This window comes from Diabrotica undecimpunctata, chromosome 3 (genome assembly GCF_040954645.1).
Source record: "Diabrotica undecimpunctata isolate CICGRU chromosome 3, icDiaUnde3, whole genome shotgun sequence".
Taxonomy (NCBI): domain Eukaryota; kingdom Metazoa; phylum Arthropoda; class Insecta; order Coleoptera; family Chrysomelidae; genus Diabrotica; species Diabrotica undecimpunctata.
In genome coordinates, this window is record NC_092805.1 from 108951292 (window position 1) to 108973641 (window position 22350).

Consider the following 22350-nt stretch of genomic DNA (forward strand, 5'->3'; position numbering starts at 1 on the left):
TGTGGATATTAATTCTTTGGCACTGCATTTATCATTCTCATAGTTTAAAAATAGTAAATAACTTGTGATATGAGTTGGACAAATAATGTATCTTCTACATATTTCATGAAAATGATCTGAAATTGTAAATTTTCGAAATATTTCTGTATTAGTTGTGGACACACATCTCATGCATTTAAAATATTTTATATCTTGATATAAAAATGATAAAAAAAAGGTGACATTTCAGACCTAAAGAACTACAGACCTATTAGTTTGCTCTCCCATACATACAAACTATTCATGAAGATAATAACAAAACGGCTTGTGAATAAACTGGATAGTTACCAACCTTGTGAACAGGCTGGGTTCCGCTCCAGATACGGAAAAATGATCATCTACAAGTTATAAAAACGCTAATAGAAAAGTGTACAGAGTATTACAAGCCTATCTTTCTTATATTCGTAGATTATGAAAAGGCATTTTATACTATAGATCATCATAAAATGCTTCGAGCATTGGCTGACTGCCGCATTGACTACCGATATATCGCCTTGATTAAAAATATTTACGAAACTGGTACAGCTTGTGTCCACCTTCATTAAGATACCAAGAAGTTTCGAATAGAATGTGGATTAGACAGGGTGATACTATGTTCCCTAAATTGTTTATATCTGTTCTTGAATATATGTTCAAGCAAATGGAACGAGAGGATAACATGGGAATTAATATAAATGGTGAAGATCTGAACCACCTAAGATTTGCCGATGACATCGTTTTAATATCTGATAGAGTTAATAAAGCTACAAAAATGCTGCACACGCTCTATAAAATGTCAATGGTCTTAAAATTAACACCTCAAAGACAAAATTTATGACCAACCTTGTAGTCAGCGGTAAAATTCTGATTCAAGAGCCATAGCATCGACCAAGTAATAGCTTACAAATATCTAGGGTATGAGATTCGCTTAGGTCGAGATAAACTGAAATACAAGGAAGGATAGGTCTCACATGGGCTGCCTTTGGTAGATTGAATAACATTTTCAAGTCTATTATCCCACTTTGTTTAAAAAGAAAGGTTTTTAACCAGTGCGTTTTACCGGTTCTTACATATGGTGCAGAAACACTGACTCCGACAAAAAGAACAATAGATAAAATAAGAGTTACACAACGCGCTATGGAAAGATCAATATTAGGTATTACCATCAGAGATAAAGTACCAAACCTAGAAATAAGAAGAAGAACAGGAGTCACAGATGCAATTGAAAAAATAGCCATGGCTAAATGGGCTTGGGCTGGACATGTTGCCAGATTAACGGATGACAGATGGACCAGAAAGATTCTGGAATGGCGACCAAGGCAAGAGGCATATCTAAGCACAGGACGACCACCGACTAGATGGATGGATGATATCAAGTGCATCACCACAAACTGGATGCAAGAAGCTCAAGATAGAAATGGGTGGGAAATTTTACGGGAGTTCTACGTTCAGCAGTGGACAAATATAGGCTAATTGATGATATCTTGATATTTTATGGGTAGTTTATATTTTCTTCGTTGCTGCAATGATAAATTTAATGTGAACGTAAATATTTTATTTTACTGGTTAAAATAATTTGAGACATTCTGTAGAAATAAAAATGTAAGTATGTATATGCTATTCATATTTTCCAATAATATTTGACACAGAACTTCACATTTCGTTTCGAGGTTTCGGTAACAGGCGGTACCTATAATCTGCAATAATTCTTGAAATCCCATTGATTTTCCGTAATATTTGTACCTGTCGTTCGCAGTTCCCATAGATACATATATTTCAAATTTAATATTTCAAAATGCAACAACGTTTCTACCGCTGATTGCAAAATTATTTTAATTATAGAGTTGTCAGGATATAAATTACCGCAAAAGTAATTAATGCCAGTTTGTATTTGAAGTTCATCACATAATAAAGGTAAGAGTCATTTTTAATGTGAATAATTTGTAAATCCTTTAATAAATAATAATTTGTAAAAAATATTTAGTATGGATTATCTGTACCCATTTATAATTTTTTTTTCTGTGAATATCATGCTCTCTTAGATTGAATAATCCTTTTTGTTTATACGCCAGTAAATGACTGTTTTGGAGTGTAATTTTTTTCGTTACGACGGAATAATTAAAAATTTGGATTTTAGGAGGTAAAAATTTGCGAGGTGAAAGCCACCCCTCCTCAGGAATGAAAAATCATACGTCCAAAATAAGTCCGTAAATGGATAAATTGACTAATTCTAAGTAAATTTAGAGTCTTTTCACTAAGTCAATACTTTTTGAGTTATTTGCGAGTAAAAATGTTCTTTAAAGAAAAACACGTTTTCAGACTGTTTTTGGCAAATATCTAAAAAAGTAAGTATTTTATCGAAAAAATGTTCCTAGCAAATATGTAGTTTATAAAAAAACAAAAGAAATAGTGTATTTATGAAGTATATAAACTCAGTAAAAGAAGATTTGTAGCTCATGAAAAGTAGATTTTTATTTATCAAATTCTACATCGAATATTTTAACGTGAAATATTAAAAAAATGAAGCACTTTTCGGGGAAAACTTATTAAAACTTTTTTAAAGTGTTTAAAAAAGGTTTATTTTTGTTTTTTAAAAAAGTTTTTAGCATCAAACCTAAGCCAGTTACGTTAAAAAAAATGTTGATTCCTCTTTTTCTTGGTAAAGAATCATAAAAATAACCCAGTAATTAGCACCCCAAATGAAACAAATCTTTACCACTTAACAATTTACTTTATTTATGTATTATTTATATAATTTATACGATCTGTAAAATTGATCAGTTAAAAGTGTTTATTTTTGAAAAAAAAGGTTTTAAAGTAAAAGAAAATTTTTGAAATTTTGAAAAAATGCCTTCAAAGTAACTTAAAAAGTATTGTGATACGAAAAATCTCGAAGAGTAAAAAAATATAGGTTTTGCTTTTCTGAATATGTTTTTTTACTTTTCTGTAAAATAATAATTGGTTAAGATATAGATGTATAAAGTTTGCATATACTCGTGATTAGTGACTTGTTCAAGCCTTTTTAGCTACAACCCTTTCAAAAATCAGAATTAAAAAAAATATTTAAATGAACCCATTGGCCTTAAAAAACCTACAGGATGTATAGTTATAGTTTAAATGAAAAATAGATACTTACTACAACTATTCGAATTTCTTCGCAAGGAGTGTTTTTATAAGAGTACAAATTATGTGTTAAAAAATTGAAACAGTACAGAAATCTAAATTTAATGTCACAGTATAATTAACTAATTATACGATTATACGATTTTTTTTCTAGTAGGGGTAGTTTTCACCCCTAAAAAATAAAAAGCAACCAACGGTACAACTCCAAAAGTGAAGTGGAGGGTAAGTACAACCTACACTCAAAATTTCATGCAATTGGTGGTGACACGGAAAATTACACGGTATCGCCGCATTTCACGTTCATTTACTGGCCTATTAATTAGATCTTGTTTATTAGTTTCTAATTGTAAGGTATTGTATCTCAAATAATTCGTACATTTTGCTCGTCCTTAAGTTTAAGCCTTAAAATTTTTTTAATTGTCATACATTTTCAGGTTTTCGTGCTTTATATTATAAAGGCTATAGCGGGATAAAATCATAAAATCTCCACTCGGCTGGATTTTTATTTAGGGTTTATCACTGAAAAGTTCATATCTAAAAACCTTTTTAGTCAAATTTGTAGCTCTCTAGGTGGCCCTTGGGCTACCCTATCGCAAAAAATGTATTTTTCCCGAAAAAAATAATTTCCTGAGCAATCCTTTGCTTTAAAGAATCTGAAAAAATTTAGAAAAATACATTTGAATGCCCGAAAACGCTATGATTTTTTCCAGATTTTTTAAATTAAAATTGTACTCAGGAAAAATATTTGAATTTTTTAAAAAAATTTTTAGGTTATGTAGGTAATTTTTGTGAGACTTCTAAATAATTATTTTTCGTATATTTTTTTGAGTCCTTTTAAATTACGTGGTTAGATTTGCCATTTTCTCTTCGTAACATCCTTAAAATTCGAAAAAATTCATATCTTTTGATATTTCCCCCATGTATTTACCACTTTACCACTTGCATGTTAAACTCAAATGCATGTCAATAAATAACGATTTTTGCTATTTTTGCGTTATTTCTAATAGCGGGATTAGGTTTGCCATTTTCAGATAACAACATGCTTAAAATATGACAAAACCTACTTTTTTGATATTTTGCTCATGTTTTTAGCACATAACCTTAACTACATATGGCTAAATATGTTTTTTTTATAAGAAATTTCATCATGTTACTTATTTCTTCCGATTTCTCAATCAGAATTGCCATTTTTATATTACTCTTTTCGTATTTATAAATTAAGTTAAGGTAATTGAAAATTACCTTATAGTTAATAGTTTAATGCGCCAAAGTATTTAAACAAGAGTGGTACATTAGGCTGTACTGTAGACTAGCAAAAGCTTCGTACTAGGTATTTTAAATATTTTTAAAATTAAATAGAGTAATTTTACTATTTTTTACAAAATTTTATAATTTTTTTTACTTGTTATAACGAAATATAACCAGTTTTGATTTTTTCATTAAAATTGTTGCAAATATTCAGACTCCTTACATTTTAACATTTTTGCCTCCTGTTTATTTAAGTGACCTATAGATTCACCACGTGTTTTTCCAGTACTATCATCGCTACTGTATTTATCTTTCACAGGTGATAAATATTGTTCATTTGACATCTTCAAAATTACAAGGAATAAATACTATGTATATATATATATATATATATATATATATATATATATATATATATATATGTATATATATATATATACATATATATATATATATATATATATATATATATATATATATATATATATATATATATATATCGAGAAAAGGAGTACGACCGTCAATCCAAAATAAACTAAGGTACACTCGAAGAGTGGTGGGTTTTTCGGTCAAAGTGGAGAAATAAAAGACAAAGAAGGTGGCTACTTCATCTATTTATTGAAGACGTTTCGCTTTCTGCTCAGAAAGCATCATCAGTTCATCTAAAAAGAACAATGTGAAACCAAACATCCATAGAGAAGTTACAACAAAAGTGTGTTACCTTACAAAGACATGTAGCAGTCAATGATGTTAAAAATATGAAAAAACTTACGAAACTGGACATTCAGAGTTAACGTTGTATAAAATAATTAATTGAAACTAGGTATAGTTTGCAATTTAACAAAATTAGCACAGCAAAAGAACATGTGATAAACATACATGTATAAAAAAGTTATTATAAAAAATAAAAAAAAACTGAATTTTTTTCATTACAGTCCTAAATGTTTGAACCTTTGGACTGTGGAAGTTGTATTAATCTTCACCTGTTAGCTGGCTAACTAGTGACGTCATAATATTATAATATATGATATTTTGGATTGACTTCGCATGCTTTGTTCTTTGTTGACAGATCAATCACTGTTGGGTTAAATGGTGATCTTAACCACCTTTTCCTTTCATTGTTTGGTTTTTTACCGACAAGCTGTCAACCAAATTTATCACATTTTTTGAATATACCGCCTTATTATATAGAGGTTGGTAGGTTGCCTTGCTGTTTATGTCATTTTGACCTCAAGGCCAATTCTCTTCACGTTGTTTGCGTGGGTGTTAAACCTGTAAATTCATTTATCGGCGAGACTCAGTAAGCTAAAGACTGGTAATTTCATTTTATCTTATTACTATTAATCTTAAATAACTTATAATGTTACCTAAAGTTAAAATTAAAATCTAATTTATTAAATAAATTTGTTGGAAGTGCATTCGTATGATCTTTTTAGTTCTTTACACTTCAAAATAAACCCTAATGTTTTTTACTTAAGTTTTTATAATAACTTTTTTATACATGTATGTTTATCACATGTTCTTTTGCTGTGCTAATTTTGTTAAATTGCAAACTATACCTAGTTTGCAATTTAACAATCATAGTTTAGTTTTTTCATATTTTTAACATCATTGACTGCTACATGTCTTTGTAAGGTAACACACTTTTGTTGTAACTTCTCTATGGATGTTTGGTTTCATATTGTTCTTTTTAGATGAACTGATGATGCTTTCTGAGCAGAAAGCGAAACGTCTTCAATAAATAGATGAAGTAGCCACCTTCTTTGTCTTTTATTTCTCCACTTTGACCGAAAAACCCACCACTCTTCGAGTGTACCTTAGTATATATATTATATATGTATATATATATATATATATATATATATATATATATATATATATATACATATATATGTATATATATATATATATATATATATATATATATACATATATGTATATATATATATATATATATATATATATATATATATATATATACAATACCGTAAAATGGGGTGAATAGAAACGGTTTCCAACGTTCAACTAAAAAAAGCCCATGTTGCAAACATAGAACTTATGCATTGTTATTTTGATATTTAGGTGTTAAAAAATTAGAAAGTTAATACTCTAATCCCCAAAAAAAAAAATAAAAACCTGGTGTTCATATTCTTGGGGTGAATAGGAACAACAGTATGAAAAACTATTTTGTTTCTATTCATACATTTGTAGGGTCAATAGGAACAGGTAAAAAGTGTATAAAGTTTGTTTTATTGGAAAAATTTATTGTTGAAATGAAAAATACATTTTTAAGGTCGGCTAATATAAACACAAATCATTGTTAAAACTAATCATGTTTTTAAACCGAGTTGAGGTATTCACGTTTGTATATACAGACAACTGTCTTATAATATCATCGGGTATAAAAAATGCTTCCTCTTCAGTTCCGGAAAATTTCCAAGCCTGTGGAACCTTCTTAAAAGAGATTCCTACGTAGCCGCCATCTTGATGTTAGAGAACTTTAGTAACGTAGAACGTGAAAGATTGCTTGATCTTGCCATACACTTCGACCACTAAGAAGTCTCCAGGATTAACGCAAGTATTCGTTTCTTCATCAGATGACAACACTAGCTCCTTGTCATTGTCTTGAGGAGAGTTTTCTGGAGCACTAGATTCTCGTTTTAGCTTTTTAGTGCGACTGTAAATTTTTTTTTAAGGATTCAGTTCTATGTTCTGAACTCCTGATGGTCCTGCTTCAGGTTCAAACTCTTCTTCTTCTAAATCTGTCATTACAACACTTTTTCCGGGTTCGACATTCATTTTTGATTTCTTTTTCTTTTGTCTCTGAGTATCAGACTGTCTTAATGTCTTCAAAAGTTCTTTAAAAGTGTCATCAATCCCTTCCACGCAAACAAAACCTGACAAGAGCGTTTGTGTTCCAGGTTGTCTGGTATTATCATTGTCTGAGTTCGGCAGCATCCTCAGGACTTTGGTGCGATCCAAAGGCACGATGCCATATTTTTTAAACCCTGATTTGGCATTTTCCTCTGAAGACTATCAACCAGTTTCTTTAGTAGTCTAGGAAACTTGTATTTTGCTACTGTGGATTCATTCCTGCCTGGTCCTGTTTTGCATTCCTCGACTATTTTGCGCCACATAATCTTCATGGGTCTAAAGAATGCCACATCGAGGGACTGAGTAAGGTGAGTGGAATCACTTGGTAAAAATATAAACTTGATGTTTTTTTTCTTGGCACAATTGGATTAAATCGATTGACAAGTGAGACGACAAGGTGTCCCCAATCAAGTATTTTTTCCCTTCTAGGTCCTTGAAAAAGTGAATTGCAATCGACTGAACCCAGTCACTGAAACAAAAACTATCAAACCAACCTGACCTGGTACGATTAAAACAAGACTTTTTCGGACCTCCCTCCTTCCAACTGTCGTATAAATGTTGAGCCTTATATACAATATAAGGTGGTAGTATTTTACCTTTTCCACTAGCTGCAAACATTACGGAAGTAGACGCTTTTGATGAGTTGACAACTCGTTCTGGGTACTTGGAGCCACGTCTAAAAATCATTTTACGTTTTCCTGGGTCGTCACTAAGATTTGTCTCATCATAGCTGATGATGTGACTTACGATAACGTCTTTAAGTTCTCTTTCTAACTCGTCAAAATACTTACTAATTATCTCAGTTGACACAGCTGTCCTTGATCTTTTGATGTTATGACACATTCTGTTTGAGAGTGATTGTTTGTGCCGAGTAAGAAATGAATACACACAATCCCTACCAGGGGTGTTGTTCTTGAACTTGGAAATAACTTTGCCTTGTCGCTCCAAATATTCTCGTACAATTAACCGTAAGGTGAGAGAATCTATTGGGTATCCCCAGTCAGCGCAAACTGCTAGTCTATCAACGAGAACTAACTCTTGATCTTCGCCAAGAGAGGTCTGACCTCCTTTTGGCTTTGTATTAACATTTTTTATACCATGCGGTCCATATGTATGGAATAAATTCATTTTTAGCGTTATTATGTACTATCTGAAAAAAACCTGAAACAGGTCGATTTTTATTCTTAAATTGACAATTTACAGTATGAAAATATTATCTCCTTCCAGCACCCCCTCAAAAATTTTAAATAACAAAGGGGGTCGTGTGGCACCTTGTGAGAAAGGGATTTTAGTCTTCTGTTCAGCAATATAAAGTTTTTTGAGTTTGTGCAATCATAACTGAGAATGTCACGAAGCTGAGTAACGGTCTGCTCTACACGAGAATGGAAATTTTCAAAGAGAGAGAAAAGAAATTACTGGCATCACAAAAAAAAAGCACCTATACCATCTCGAAAACACGGTGAAAGGTTAATCTTGGACCTGGTTGACCTATGAAAACCATCAAAAGTTGTGGTCAATTGCCCTTGTTAGAATTTCGAGAACTTTGTACTTGTAGTAGAGCTAGCTCAATTCATCACTACAAATTTAAAACACTATATGTTTCTTAATGTTTCACAAAATTCACCAATATCTTTAATATTTGACGTACAAGTTTCCGAATTTTCCACATCGTATTGAATATGGAACGGCAGACTAATGATTTTCGGTAAAAACATCCAACCAATAGATGTTCTCTAAGCTCACAACTTCGCCGGAATTTCGCCCTCCTTTTCTAAGCTTCAGATATCCATACCAAAACGCTGGTTAAATTAATGCTTTTTTCTTCACTTTCAAAAGAACTGTCGTTGTTACTTAACGGTAAGAATTTTTTTACCAAAAATTTCTCTAGGCCATTTTAAAGATATCGATAATACGTTGGTCCAAAGGCTGTCAAAAGGAAGTTTTGTTTGGAGGCAAAAAGACAATTTTTGCATTTTCTAGTTTGAATTTGGGACGGGATGTGACATTATCCAAGAGTAATAAGACTTTTCTATTTCGCTACCTCATTTTTTTGTCAAATTTTTTTAGCTATTATTTTATATGTTGTCATTTAAGACTTTTTAGTCCAGTAGTTAAAATTTTGACAGTAGATGAAAAATAGCGGGTGGATAAAGTTAAACAAAAATGGTAGTAGCTAGAAAAGTGAATTTTAAGGCGAAAATGTTCTTTAGAGCTTTTTAGAAAAGTCAAATTTTTAGAGTTATTCGTGACTGAAAGTTCAAAAATTACAAGTCAAAACAGCATGTTTTTCGGATGATCTGGTTACCCATATTAAAAGAGGAAATCAATAAAAATATATATCACATACATTACACACATACATCATTTATGTTTTTCAATAACATAGGATATAAAATCGGAGTTAGTTGTTTATTGAGAGTTAAATAATTATAACTCCAAGTACTTACCATGTCGGGATAGTATCATAAGTTTTTTTCCTGGTTTTTTCCTCATGATTTACTATGGAATCACTAACCGGGAAAATTTTACTGCCATCATTGAGTGGTTGTCTTTTCAAAGACGGATCACATGCTATGATTTTTTCTGACGGGTATTTTCAAGTTAAAGTTGATTTCATGTAATCGAATGAACTATCTTACAATAAAGTCGTCCCATGAACGAAACTCAACAATATTGGCAATATCATTTTAAAGTCGTCTACTTTAAAATGTATAATGTATTATCAATATATGAATGAGTCAGATAAAATTAAATTATTAGAAGAACTTTTCACCAAATAACAAAAAACAAAATTTATTTAATTTAATTTATTAATGTTTGTATTTCGAGAACGATTTCCGAAGTGGAGGTCGAAACATAAAAAATAAACTTATTTTAAACTTCAATTATTGTGGCTTATTCCCAACGAAAACAGTAATTGTATTAAGATGCCACAAAAAAATAGCTTCAGAACAGTATTAACTAATTTTCTGGTTGAATTTTTTAATAAAAAGTCCAAAACACTTTAACGTTTTATTGATTAAAGATTTCGACAGGACTAAAAATAACTGTGAGTTTAAGCGTTAATTGAAATATTATAGGTCAAATATTTCTATAAACGGTTTAAGGAAACACCTGTTGTTTCTTATACCATAATAGGGACATAGAAAGACTCTTGAACTTGGCTAAAATTGTATTATAACATACTTTTAACATGCCGTCTAAAATATCATTCTAAATTTCGTTAGATTTAGCAGCCGAGACGCTTTGAAAATAGCTTTTGTCCCGAAAATCAAATAAGAGTTCTAATTTTACAATTTGGATTAATCCAGAAAGGCTTTTACAAAATCATGTTAAAATGATCACATGATATCACAAAAGAAAATGTTCAAGCATATTTATTTATTTAATTTATTAAGTCACTCTGTTGTTTATAAACAATTCTGAAAACTTTGTGGTTATAGAATTCAGTCTGCGAATTTTCCATCAAGGCTACTTTACAACATTAAAATATTTCTAATTAATTACTCCTGAACAATCGTGTTGTCTGTAATTAACGTTACCAGTTTCAATGAATTTATGGAACAAGTTCAAAACAATTTCCTGAATAATGCACAGTAAAAACACGAACACTTGTAATGAACATATTATGGGAATAATTAACAACAGTTTATTAAATTGGAACTACTTCTTTGACTTATCATCTTTATTTTCCGAAGTCGTTTTCAAAATACAAGTTTTGAGAAGCTAAAAAAACTAATTCGTTTTTGTTTCATTAAAACCAAAATTTTTTTAATAATTTTATCTTATTGGCTTTAATTATACTCACAATTTAAATGTGTTACATAAAATGTGTGCACAAGAAGACTAAAATGAGGTCAACATTTTGAGGTACATCCCTCTGATGTCTTTTTTGAAGAATACTTCCCTTTGCATGAGCATGTGTTATATAAGTATCTTTATTGGAGAATACGTCATTTTGCATGAGCATGTGTTATAAAGGGTGTTTTTTTAGGGGTATATAACTTTGAAATGGAATAAAACAAAGTTGATTTTTATAAATTGACATAAAATTGACTTTATTCGAAAGATAATCTTTTGACTTTATCATTTAAATATGATTTCTGGCATATGACCGTCATGGCTGGCTCTGACGTAGTTTAATCTGAAGGTCCAATTTTCGATGACTTTTTCCAACATTTGTGGCCGTATATAGGCAATAACGCGGCGAATGTTGTTCTCCAAGTGGTCAATCGTTTCAGGCTTATCGGCGTCGACTAGCGACTTCACATATTCCCACAGAAAATAGTCTGGCGGTGTTAAATCGCACGATCTTGGAGGCCAATTCACGGTTCCGAAACGTAAAACTATGCGGTTACCAAACGCTTCCTTCAATAAATCAATTATGGCACAAACTATGTGACATGTTGAGCCGTCTCATTACAACAACAGTTTCTGTACATCATGGTTTTTTAATTGGCGAATGTAAAAAGCAGTAATCATGGCTCTATAGCAATCACCATTGACTGTAACGTTCTGGCTAGCATCGTTTTTAAAAAAGTACGGTCCAATGATTTCACCAAGCCATAAAGCACACCACAGTCAGTTTTTCTGGATGTAATGGTTCCGCAACATACATTTGAGGATTATCTGAACTTCAAATAGGGCAGTTTTGTTTGTTGACGTAGCCATTTAAAAAAAAGTGAGCTTCATCGCTAAACAAAATTCGCTTATGAAAATCGGAATCAACGGAAATCTCGTTTTGGACCCACTCACCGAATCTACGAATTTACGCCTTACTAGTTGATGATGTACCATCAATTCTTGCGTTATTGAATGAATTGGGTGTTGTAATCACGCAAAGCAAGATCTTTCCGCAAAATCTTCCATAAAGTGGATGGATACGTATCCAACTACTGTGCACGATGGCAGATAGACTGATTCGGGTCTTCCTGTATGCTACGCTCTACAGCAGCAATAACTTCTTCTGTACTCACTGTACAACGAGCCTGTGGATATATATTATCATTTAGAGTAAACATAGTGCAAAAACGTTCCATGGTTAATCGAATAACTTGCTCTGATGGACTATTACGTTGACTTTAAAATGGACGTAGTGCGCGTGTATATTTCGAACAGAACCACAATTTTCAAAATAAATTTGTACAATTTAGAAACGTTGTTCGGACGTCAAGTCTATTCATACTGAAATGCCAAACCGAACTAACCATAAACTAAAAATGGCCGACATTTAAAAAAGTGTTATCAACTTACATTTCTGTACCTCTAAAAAAAAACATCCTTTATAAGTATCATTTAAACTAACATAAATGCATTTCGCTTCATTTAATTGAATTCATTATCGGTTAGTCCAATCTATTGTGTTAGCACAGAGAATTAAAGCAGAGAATTACAGTTTTCTTGTAGCTTCTTCATAATAGTCTCCTACAGTCACCTACGGCAGTATCATAGTTAAAGGTGGCTATTGTGTCATGATCTGACTCGGCGATATCACTAGTTTATAATAGTAGGTACATGACTGGTTCTAACACCTAACCTTGCGGTACTCTAGCTTGCGTTAAGTTGCTTAACCCCAATAGCTCTATTCGAAATGTATAATTTCAATAATTTTGTGTACTTTCTGGAGAAAATCTTGTCTAATTTATATTTGAGTCCCTTGTGCCATACTTTGACATTAGACATTTAGCTACTAGGAGAGGTGTTATGCTTATCAATAATATTGTCGTAATTATTAAAATTCCTTAATCTGAACGAAGTATTGATAAAACATTTTAATTTTACTATAAGTGTTCACTTTTCCCAGTGATTAAACAAACCCAGGTGTTCTTCAAATTGATGGTTTCCTTAATTGGCCACTTTTTTTGGAGTAATTACATTAATTTCACCTTTTTTGTTCTAGGTTTTTCCAGTCACGTGTGTTGTCTCCTTAGTTTGGCTGAACCGATTGTTCTAGATATTCAGCAAATTTATTGACCTTCTCTACATAACTTTTTAGGCAACTTTCCTCTGACTTTCAAGTGGAAAATAATGGAAGATGATTTTTTTAAATTTATTAGTGGCTCCCTAGAGAAAATAGTCAGTTTTATTTTTATTTCTGACTTCTCTAAATCATCATCATCATCATCAAAATTTGTCATTATTTTTGTTTTAGAGATGTTTGTATTTAAACCTGCATTTTCTGTAGCCACAACGAGTTCCTGTACCATCTTTTTGCTATTCCTAAATCCTCAGCTACTATGACTATAGAGGAAGGGCACCGAATTTGAGACGGGCGCCTAATTTAAGACCCCGTCATATATTTGTGTACGATAGGGTGACATCTAGTGAAAATATTGAAAACTGATCATTCAGTGCGGTGGTAGTGCAGATCTGCTTTCAGTTGACGCTTAGAAGTGACCGTTGTTGTTTTGTCGAAGGTAATTTGATTTATGTATTTACAAAGTTATTTCGGTGTTTATAAAAACTTACAAAACATCAAGGTAAGGTGATTAAATTTATTCCCATTATTTTTTTTTGTTAGTTTAATATGAGTTAATACATTTTACGCTAATTAAACGGTAATTGTATGGCATACATAACCAACAAAAATGCGTTTCATTTTTAACGAAAAAATCCTAATTTGAGATACCCGTAGCTTCCAAATTTGGGAGTGTCTCACATTAGGACCCCGTGTAAAATTTTTATTTTTATGTATTTTTTTGTTTTTAGATGCCGCCAAAAAATAAAAAATGGAACGCAAATGATATGATACGGGCTGTAAATACAGAAAGAAATAAAGAGATGGGCTATTTGAAGGCCTCAAAAGTTTTTGAAGTACCAAAAGGTACCTTAGAACGATATGTGAAATCAGAGAAGACTCCAGAAGAACGCGTAGAGATATCAATTGGCCGCCGACCTATTCATCCTTTGGGATTAGAAAATGAGTTGGTTGAGTATGCCCTAACTATGGAGAAACGTTATTTCGGGCTTAGAGCACGTGTTATAACGACTGGCCTTTCAACTTGCAATACGAAACTCAATACCACCTCTATTTAGCGGAATCAAAAAATCAGCCGGAAAGAAATGGTTGCGACTCTTTCTAAAAAGGTATCCGATGCTTTCAATGCGTACTCCTCAGGGAATGTCATCTCCTCGAGTAAAATCGTTTACTGCTGACATTGTATACAAGTTGTTTGACCTGTATAAACCAGAATATCTTAAGTTGACCCCTGCACAACGTATATTCAATGTGGACGAAACAGCCCATACAATTGTTCAGCACAAACATAGCAAAATAATTTCTATGAGAGAGAAGAAGCAGGTTTCGTCACTTACTTTAGCAGAAAGGGGCAAGCTGATTACTGTTATTACGTGTATGAATGCTGCTGGAGTTTTCGTACCACCATTATTAATCTTCACTAGATGGCTTCAACACTTCATAAAAGTCACTAAACCTTCAGCTACAGATCCTGTTCTTCTCCTCCTTGATAGTCACTATTCTCATACGAGAAATGTTGCTCCAATAGATTTGTCCAAGCAGATTCATGTGACGATTATTTGCCTCCCACCACATTCTACACATAAGTTGCAACCGTTAGATGTTGCTTTTAATGCACCTTTGAAAACTTACTACCCACAAGAAATAGAAAAATGGCATAGAGAAAATCAGTTGAGTATTGTGCCTTATGCCGTTTCCAGTATTTTTTGTAAAGCTTATAACAGAGCTGCGACGATGGAAATATCTTGCAATGGTTTCCGAAAAACTGGAATGGTCCCTAGTTGTCCCTGTATTTTTAGGGACTTTCCAGATCAGGAAAGGCTTCAGTTATTACTTTATTACTCTAATATCCTACAAAGAAGAATTAAGAAAAGTTTGCAGAACAAAAAAAAAACAAAAAAACTAGTACCCCAGAAAAACTTGGATTGTGTATTAGCTCCAGAAAAAAACAATTCAATAAAAAGTTTTAGATAAAAAAAAACGGCAACGCCCGAAGAAGAAATATCAGTACATAAAGACGTAGGTCAACCTTCTACATCAAAAGGCAAAACATCAAGAAGGAAACAAAAAGTTTCTTCAAGTTCAAGCTCAGATAGCAGTTAAGACCTTTCATTAGCTGATTCATCGTCCGACGATTTCACTGTCTAATTTTGCCATGTTTGGATAGCTATCCTTATGAGCTTCTATGCTTTTGGTATGTACCTACCCCGGTCCTTAACTAGCTTTGTAGTATCCTACATATTTTTTTGTACAAAAGGCTATATCTCTTCTGTGGAAGTATTGAATAAATACTTCTCTGGATAATTTTGTTCTTATTTACCACTTCTTTTGTCGTACTCCAGTTTTTCCTAGAATCATAAGTGATGTCTCGTTCAGACTGATGACATGTATCTTTGTGGTATTAGTTTGACTTTTGAATTGGTTTAGATCCCCTCGCAATGCCTTCTCTACGATTCTCCTTTTCCCCTTCTCAGTTCCTTACTATATTTCGTCAGAACTTTGAGCTTCTAGTCCCACTTACTCGATCTTTTGGCGAAATTAAATTTTCGTCTGTTCATTTGTTCTTTGATTTGCAAAGTTGTTATTTCAGGTCTGCTTAATATGCTTCCCTGTCTGTTTTACAAGATTTACTATTAACTAGTGTCTTTAATAGGCCCATTACCTGTTATTTCAAAACAGATAGTTCGACAGTCTGAACAAGACCGCTCATCTGACACATGTCATTTTTTGACAGATTTAGTCACATGAATCAAGGCCACGGTTATATTAATTACCTAAAATCTAAATCTTATTCCATAACAAACTTTAGTAATGACTAACTTCTAATCTCTTTCGTTGGTATTTGTACTGCTCCAAGTAAGATCCACATCAGATTCGATGATTGAAGTCCATTTATACTAGAATCTCTCACTAGCTCTTCCATTACCTCTTGGTTGAATCATATGGAAGGTATGCTGATCCGAGAAGTATCTCTCTCATATCTCTTTCCTCTGTGATCTTTATCTCTACCCCCGTTAAATATTTGAAGCAGAAATTCATCAACGGTAGCATTTCAAAATGTTGTTTGAGTTTATATAAATTCTTGGGTCTTTGGCAGATCAGCTGTATACAAGCTTTCCATCAATATCCGATAAAATGTTTATTTGGTCTTTAGAAACCGGAGCACTTCTATCAAAGATACATCGAATCTTCTCTTAGCCATATCATGTTCTGTCAAAGTTATCTTACTATACTGAATGACTCTTAATAGAGGCCTCTTGCAGTTTTAAAGGATAAATATTTCACCTGAAATCGTTTCTAGAACTAAAAGTAGTTATTATTATAAAGAAATTATTAGAAATCTTTTTGTGGCAAAAAAAAACGTAAAAACAAACTTAAATGTGGAATTAAAAAAATCAAAAATGAATTAATTAGTTACTACTTTTAGAGAAGTAAAATGGAAAGAAAATTAGAGAATTACTATCAAGCAAGAGAACAGGCATGATTCCCAAAAAGTTACGAAACTAGTACAAAAACAAAAACAATACAAAAACATAAATATAATATAATATATATATATATATATATATATATATATATATATATATATATATATATATATATATGTATATATATATATAATATAATAAACCATACATATACAAAATAATACAAAAACAAGTACAAAGTTCTCGAAATTCTAACAAGACCAATTGACCACAGCTTTTGATGTTTTTCATAGGTCAACCAGGTCCAAGATTAACCTTTCACCGTGTTTTCGAGATGTTATAGGTGCTTTTTTTTGTGATTCCAGTCATTTCTTTTTTCTTTCTTTGAAAATTTCCATTCTCGTGTAGAGCAGACCGTTACTCAGCTTCGTGACATTCGGCAATTACTCAGTTTCTTTAGCTGGTCTGCGTTTTTGTTTATTATTGCTATTTAGTTTAAAATACTTTTGTTGTTCTGTGGGATTTTTATGTTCTATCTTCCATAATGCAGAGTACCTCATCGGAACTCCATGATCTATTTTTCTCTGGTGTTTGAATTTTATGTTTTTTGTTGTTTCGTATGTTATCTGGACATTCGCTGTCATGTCGTGGATTATTACTTGCATACAACATACATCTAACCGCTATTTGAAAAAATCTTTACTTAAAAAGAATTAAAAATTTAAAACAAGTTTAGTATATAATATGTAATATGTATATTTTGTGCTGTATTTTTTGACATAACTACATATTTTTTTAATGCTTTATGCAAAACAAGTAAAAAGCAAAAACGAGTATATTTGGTTTACTCAACATGCGGCATTAGAAACAAACTAGCTTATTGGTTCGTGGACGAAGAAGCTGTGCCACGGCAAATAAAGATGATTAATACTTTTCCAAAATAATGTACCCCATTCTAAGTATATGCTGTGAGTCAGGGCAAACTCGTCTCGAATTTAGAAGAGATTTTTTAAGTTTGTCGTTTGCTTGTAAAGTTCTATCCTCTCCAGAAAACCCAGTCTATCATAACGTTCATAACAATCGTTTCAGCCACTACTTCTCATCTCACCCTCAATGCAGTCCTCCTTTCTATGAACGAATTAACCGATCACTTCATAAATACAGCATAATATTCCCGACAATATACCTCCCTTCCGAAAACCCTCCTCCTCCATCGACTGTAAATAAACCACCAGTGATCACTGATCTACCAAAATTTAATAAACATGAATCCCCACCAGCCATATTAATAAACCACTTCAAAGATATTATGGATAGATTTAGCGACTACTGACAGATCTACACAGATGCATCAAAAACAACGGACGGAGTGGGGGCAGCCATTTTCTCTAATACTCATAATGCTAAATTTAAGTTGCATAACAATTGGACTATCTTCAATGCGGAAATATACGCAATCCTTGAAGCTCTAAATAAAACGGACCAGAGAAATTACACAATCATAACTAACTCAATGAATGCCCTTTGTGACATCCAAAACATATACTTCAGCAACACTATTCATAAAGACATTTACAAAGAACTTTAAAATGCTGCAGAGGAAAATAAACACGTGGTATTATTCTGGGTTCCATCCCATATTGGAGTACACGGTAACGAGGTTGTGGACCGTCTATCTCACAAAGCAGCGACGTGAAGTGATGGTCAAGTTCAACTAAATAAAATAGTGCCAAGTTATCTTAAATTGAGCTTAAAAAACATAGTTATTTGTGCTTGGCAAAACAAATGGTCGCAGTGTTCTGAAAAACTAATTCGAATTAAAGACAATGCTTTACAAAAACAAGCCTTTTTGTTACCTAGGAAAAAACAAGTCATCTTTACTCGACTCCGACTTGGTCACACACGCCATACACATCTTTACCGAATCATATAAGGCAACCAGTATCAAACCAACAGTACAGTAAAACATTTTTTGTTTTACTGTATGTCAAATTTTCCATGAAACAAGAAGTAAACTCAACCTTCCCAGCGACATAGGCGAGCTTCTTATAGACAATAATCATCTAAACAACATTATAACGTTTTTAACGACTTCGACTTAACGAGGCATAAAAGATATATAAATTAAAATCTAGTTTATATCACAAATTACATATATCAATCTTCTTTCATGTTATGTAAATAATATTATAACCTTTCTTTGTTTTAATATGTATTTTCCATTGTTGTCTATAACCTCAGTGGTTCGGACGACATTAAATAAATAAATAAAAAATAATAATAATAATGTGGTTCATATTTGAACAAATAAAATACTTACCAATTGTATAGATTTTGTGTCCTGTATCGGTACTACTGCATGCAAGATGCGATTGGCCTCCACAAACCAAGGAATTTTCGGTATGTAAATCTCATCTGTACCGGCCCCCGACTTCTTGATTTTTGAAATTTTATTTAATTCCAATGTATATGCGTCTCGTATGGAACGTATTTTAGCTATTACACTGGAAGCACGGAAACCGTGGATATTTACTTTACTTTCAATGGTTTCAGATGCATCTTCTCGTAAATTCCTGTCTTTATGTGAATCGCAATGTGCGTCTCACAAACAAGGGCATTTATAATATTCCAAAAACTGAACAATTTGGGACGGTCCACTTTTTGCTCATTGTGACAGAACTGATCAAATAGACACAAATGTAGTCTTGTCACATGATTACTGGCTGCATGGAATAAGTTTACATTTGCAAATGATAGAAGGCGCCAGCAGAATACTGGCGTATGAATTATACGGGCACATGGATATATATATATATATATATATATATATATATATATATATATATATATATATATATATATATTGTGTATAATACTCATTGCTCATCATTCAAACAAAAAATACATCATAACAATATATATATATATATATATATATATATATATATATATATATATATATATTTATTTATATATATATATATATATATATATATATATATATAAATAAATATATATATATATATATATATATATATATATTTTATATATACATATATATATATATATATATATATATATATATATATATATATATATATATATATATATATATATAGATATATTGATGGCACGATATACATTCGTCTCACGTCGTTTAATTTGATGTGTCATATGCTAGTATTAGGCTAGTTATTTATTTTGTAATCAGTCAGAGGCAAATATGTCTATTATCATCCATAGTGTCATGTAATATGTCATACTCTATACGTCTGTACGTCTCTACTCAGTCTGATGCCTTCTGTAAGTCAATAAATTAAAATTTTTCTTACGGTAAATCTATTTTTATCCATAGTGCCCTATGATATCTCCTATGTCGCTATACATTCATTAATAATGAAGATACTGTATAGTGCCCTTTTAGTAGTTGCCTTGTTTGTTTTTTGCCATGTTAGGATTCGATTAGTTACTTATTTTGTATACATCAGAGGCCTTCTTTAAGTCAATAAATCAAAATTTGTCTTATTGTTAATCTATTTTTATCTATAGTGCCCTATGATCCTTCGTATGTCGCTATACGTTTATTAATAATGAAGATACTGTAAGTGTCCTTTTGGAAGTCGCTTTGTTTGTTTTTTCTATCTGAATATATTCGTTATATCCTCTCCTTTCATTTGCTATGTCGCATGTTAGTTTGGTTGTTTATTTTGTACTCAGCCAGACCCCTTCTTTAAGTCAATAAATCAAAATTTGTCTTTTAGTTAAACAATTTTTATGCATAGTGCCCTATGACATCTCGTATGTAACTATTCGTTCATTATAATGAAGACACTGTGAAGTGCCCTTTTGGTAGTCGCTTTGATTGTTTTTTCTATCTTAATATATTCGTGATATTTTTCCCTTTCATTTAACGTATCACACGCTCCAATCGGACCAAACACAAAGGAAATATGATGTAATGCCTTCCTAGCAATCCCGCAATGTGTGTTTTTCTGTTTCAACCTTAGATTAAAGAAACCGGTTTCGTTAATCTAAGGTTTCAACATATTCGCTGCCGCCTCTGCTTTCCAATGATGTATCATACGTCACGATCCGACAAACTATTCAACACCCACCACAAACGCTCGAAAAATTATATTAAATAATTTAATTTAATAAACATAATTATGTTTAACTTGATTTAATTCTATTTACCTTTATTTAATTTTATTTAATCTTATTTAGTTTTTATTTTATTTTGGTAAAGCGTTAACGTTTGTTAAACGTCATTTTATTTTTATATTAAGTGTATATTTATCTTACCCAGTGACTTAATATATTTTATATGTCATAATATATATATATATATATATATATATATATATATATCTATATATATATATATATATATATATATATATATATATATATATATATATATATCTATATATATATATATATATATATATATATATATATATATATATATATATATATGTATATATATATATATCTATATATATATATATATATATATATATATATATATATATATATATATATATATATATATATATATATATATATATATATATATATATATATATATAGAACACGATACTGGTACGTCCCGAGTGAGGGGAGTAGGCAGATTGAGACCCAGATATATTTTATATGTCATAATATATATATATATATATATATATATATATATATATATATATATATATATATATATATATATATATATATGTATATACCTACCGTTTCTCGATGATTTCATAAAGAAACACCAATCCCAAGGTTTTCATTACTCTGTCTATCGAAAACCCACACATACCAATCGTTACTTGCATGCCAACTCTCACCACGCACCTTCACAAATTAATTCAGTCATTAATACTCTTGTATCCAGATCAATACGCCTTTCCGATGATGCAAGTAGATCCGCTGAGCTTTCTTGTTTAAAACAAGCCCTCATCCAAAATGGCTACCGCGAAAATCACATCAATAGGAGCATCCACAGACATCAATCTCCCACTCAATCTCAATCCAAAGACTCAGACTCTTATCATACGAAAGCGTTGCTTCCTTACATCAAAGGTGTCACTGACAAAATCGACAAAATTCTTAAACCAAGAGGAATAAAAACAATATTTACCCCCCAACAAAAACTTTCATCTCTTGTTCGATCAATCAAAGACAATATTCCAAACGAACAGCACGGAGTTTATGAAATTCCTTGTGCAGACTGTCCCCGATCCTATATAGGCCAAACAAATCGTAGAATTCAAAATAGGATTTATGAACATTCCATTTCTGTTCGCAATTCCGATTCAATTTCAGCTCTCGGTCAACACCATCTTCATACAGGTCACAAAATTGATTTCGAAAACTCCAGAACCATAGCCCCCATCCGCTTTTATAAACCAAGAATTATCCGAGAAGCCATAGAAATAGAAAAAAGACCAAATTGCCTTAATAAAAGAGATGACGCCATACGGTTACCTTCTACATGGAGACCTCTCATAAACAAAATATCGCCCCCTCCATCTTCGAATCAAAATCCCACTGTCGGAAATGTTCGCGCCAACTCTCGCGCCAATCCCCACCCTAACCCCCACCTAGGCCACGTCACCATCGACGGTATAAATGAATAGTCCCCTGGTCCCAGTCGTAGTAGTGAACTAGTGAGTGAACTAG

The 22350-nt window shown here is 31.8% G+C and overlaps 1 protein-coding gene across 3 annotated transcripts in view; it reads left to right on the forward strand.

Annotated features, from left to right (window-relative positions):
- Positions 1 to 1772: 1772 nt before the first annotated feature.
- Positions 1773 to 22350, forward strand: part of LOC140437209 (farnesol dehydrogenase-like) — a 123110-nt gene continuing 102532 nt past the window's right edge. Inside the window, exons 1-2 of one of the 3 annotated variants that reach the window (XM_072526577.1) lie at positions 1773 to 1932; positions 3296 to 3363. The gene's annotated coding sequence lies outside the window, so the exon portion shown is untranslated. Of the gene's footprint in view, positions 1933 to 3295; positions 3364 to 12711; positions 13680 to 22350 lie in introns of those variants that run through there. The other 2 variants (XM_072526579.1, XM_072526576.1) reach the window with 2 other exon arrangements.